We start from the raw sequence: 3,814 nt of genomic DNA, 5'->3' as shown, positions 1-3,814 counted from the left end.
CTGGTACCACCATCTACCAGATTGTTTAAACCAGAGAGCTAGACGTGATATTTGGTTTGGGTCTTCCCCTTCATATCAAATCCATTAGCAAGTCCTATCATTTCTGCGTCTGAAATATATCTCTAATATGCCCACTTCCTTCTCTCTCCACAATAATCAAAACCATCTGTCATCTGCTGCCCAGACAATGGGGGGACCCACTTTGTTGGTCTCATCACTTCCTCTTTAGGAACCCCCTCCCCCAGTCTGCATATCACCCACCAACCAGTAGACCCTCTCTGTGATTCTTGGGCACCCTGGTTATTTATTTCCTTCAGAGCACTTGTCACAAGTTGTATGTTTATTTTTGTCTAGCACTTTATTGTACATCTCCTTCACTAGCTCATGGCACCATGGGGCGGGGGATCTCGCCTGTTAACCTCTTTGCATTCTTGTATCCTTTCTGCCTAGCACAGTGTCTGGCACAGACTACATAGTTTTTAAATGAATGACATCAGGTCTAAGAGTTTAGATTTTAGTTAGTAAACAATGAGAACATATGACACATTTCAGAGAAAGGACTAATAAAACATAAGGACGTGTTGGGGGAATAATGAAGCAACTTGATGGACATGAATTTGAATCCTCCTTACTAACATATTTCCAATTAATGAGGCTTAAACCTGACCTGCCTCTTGAGAAACCTATATGCAGGTCAGGAAGCAACAGTTAGAACTGGACACGGAACAACAGACTGGTTCCAAATAGGAAAAGGAGTATGTCAAGGCTGTATATTGTCAACCTGCCTATTTAACTTATACGCAGAGTACATCATGAGAAACACTGGGCTGGAAGAAGGACAAGCTGGAATCAAGATCGCCGGGAGAAATACCAATAACCTCAGATATGCAGATGACACCACCCTTATGGTAGAAAGTGAAGCGGAACTAAAAAGCCTCTTGATGAAAGTGAAAGAGGAGAGTGAAAAAGTTGGCTTAAAGCTCAACATTCAGAAAATGAAGATCATGGCATCTGGTCCCATCACTTCATGGGAAATAGATGGGGAAACAGTGTCAGACTTTATTTTTTGGGGCTCCAAAATCACTGCAGATGGTGACTGCAGCCATGAAATTAAAAGACACTTACTCCTTGGAAGAAAAGTTATGACCAACCTACATAGCATATTCAAAAGCAGAGACATTACTTTGCCAACAAAGTTCTGTCTAGTCAAGGCTATGGTTTTTCCACTGGTCATGTATGGATGTGAGAGTTGGACTGTGAAGAAAGCTGAGCACTGAAGAATTGATGCTTTTCAACTGTGATGTTGGAGAAGACTCTTGAGAGTCCCTTGGACTGCAAGGAGATCCAACCAGTCCATTCTAAAGGAGATCAGTCCTGGGTGTTCTTTGGAAGGAATGATGCTGAAGCTGAAACTCCAATACTTTGGCCACCTGATGCAAAGAGTTGACTCATTGGAAAAGACTCTGATGCTGGGAGGGATGAGGGGCAGGAGGAGAAGGGGACGACAGAGGATGAGATGGCTGGATGGCATCACCGACTCGATGGACATGAGTTTGGGTGAACTCCAGGAGCTGGTGATGGACAGGGAGGCCTGGTGTGCTGCAATTCATGGGGTTGCAAAGAGTTGGACATGACTGAGCAACTGAACTGAACTGAACTGAACTGATCTGAAAGTGTCTGGTGTTGTGAAATTCAAGGCGGAATTCTGGAGACAGTTTAAAGGAGGAATCTTTTTTCCCCAGTTTTATTGAGAAATCATTGATATACGTCACTGTATAATTAAGATGCACAGCAAGATGGTTTCATTTACGTATGTTGTAAAGTGATAGCTACAATAGGTTTGACTCATACTCATTTTCTCATAAAGATGCAATTTAAAAAAGAAGAAAAGAATAAAGGAAAAAAATTTTCTCCCCTTTATGAGATAAAAGGAGAATTTCTGTCTTTGTAAATATGTGGAGAACAAAAGAGAGGGGCATTGATGTTGTAAGTCTGGTGAACCAGAAAACTATCATTACTCCCTCTCTTAAAAAGAAAAGGGATGACATGACTGGAAAAAAAACCTCAGATTTGAGCAGAAGATTGAGTTTGAGATGATTATAAATATTTCTTATGGGCCACTGAAAACAGCCTAACAGGGAAACTTCTTTGACAATTTAGTCAGCCATGAAGTAGTCATTGAGTTTATTAAAGTTAAGGAATTACAATAAATTCTTTAATTCTAGCAGAAAGGAGAGAGTTAAAACTTTAACATTCTGAATCCTGTGTTTAAGGAGACAATTTTGTGCCATGATTTTGTTACAGAAAGCACGACCATTAATAGATATGCCACTGGCTATTGAATATAGAAAGATTTTATTGTATGAGTACCAGTCATATATGGTTTAATTTCTACTTATGACAATATATAATGTTTTATAAATTAGAGGGAAAGGGGAAAACTTTTTTAACTAAAAAATAAAGATTCATTATGTCTATTGCTGACTATCCTTGGGGTGAGCACTTGCCTTTATACACCAAGCATATGTAAGCACAGAAGTTACTAAATGTTCCCAGAAATTTCCCTCCAAGAAGTACACACATGTTGATGTTTCTTGGAATTTCCTGCAGCTGGTTTCCCTTCTCTGGTTTTAGACAGCCTTGGTCCCCAAAATCACTGGGCTAGAATTATATAATAAGTCCATGGTTCCAGTACTTCTCCTGGAAGGCAAAATTCAGGAGTTTGTCCTTTCTGTAAAATAATAATAAATTATAGTCCCAGGCCTAACTATGAGCTATTCTCTGTGTGGTTTTGATCTCTTAGAGGATCGTCCCCAGCAAAAGTGTTTTTTATGGCTTTAACTTGGGAAGGTGGTGGTGGGGAGGAGAAGGCAGGGAAGGGAGTAGAGATGAGCGCATGTCAAATTCAGAGTCGTCCAGCTTATTAGACTGAACAATGGTCCAGAGGTGAGGGACTGGGAAGAGAAAGGTCTGGAAATAATGACATTGAGAAATAGACCAAATTCAGCCAGTTCAGTCACTCAGTCGTGCCCAACTTTTTGCAATCCCAGGGACTGCAGCACGCCAGGCTTCCCTAACCATCATCGACTCCCAGAGCTTGCTCAAACTCATGTGCATCGAGTCAGTGATGCAATCCAACCATCTTGTCCTCTGTTGTCCACTTCTCCTCCTGCCTTCAATCTTTCTCAGCATCAGGGTCTTTTCAAATGAGTCAATTCTTCACATCAGGTGGCCAAAGTATTGGACTTTCAGCTTCAGCATCAGTCCTTCCAATGAACACCCAGGACTGATCTCCTTTAGGATGGACTGGTTGGATCTCCTTGCAGTCCAAGGGACTCTCAAGAGTCTTCTCCAACACCACAGTTCAAAAGCATCAATTCTTCGGTGCTCAGCTTTCTTTATAGTCCAACTCTCGCATCCATAAATGACTACTGGAAAAACCATGGCTCTGACTTGATGGACCTTTGTCGGCAAAGTAATGTCTCTGCTTTTAAATTGCTGCCCAAGTTTGTCACAGCTTTTCTTCCAAGGAGCAGGTGTCTTTTAATTTCATGGCTGCCGTCACTATCTGCAGTGATTTTGGAGCCCCCCAAAATAAAATCTGTCACTGTTTCCATTGTTTTCCCATCTATTTGCCATGAAGTGATGGGACCAGATGCCATGATCTTTGTTTTTTGAATGTTGACTTCTAAGCCAATTTTTTCACTCTCCTCTTTCACTTTCATCAATAGACTTCTTAGTTCTTCACTTTCTGCCATATGGGGGGTGTCATCTGCACATCTGAGGTTATTGATATTTCTCCTGGCAGTCTGGA

The sequence above is a fragment of the Oryx dammah genome, unplaced genomic scaffold, assembly GCF_014754425.2.
Source record: "Oryx dammah isolate SB20612 unplaced genomic scaffold, SCBI_Odam_1.1 HiC_scaffold_11050, whole genome shotgun sequence".
Taxonomy (NCBI): domain Eukaryota; kingdom Metazoa; phylum Chordata; class Mammalia; order Artiodactyla; family Bovidae; genus Oryx; species Oryx dammah.
Note: the sequence above shows the minus strand (reverse complement) of the source record.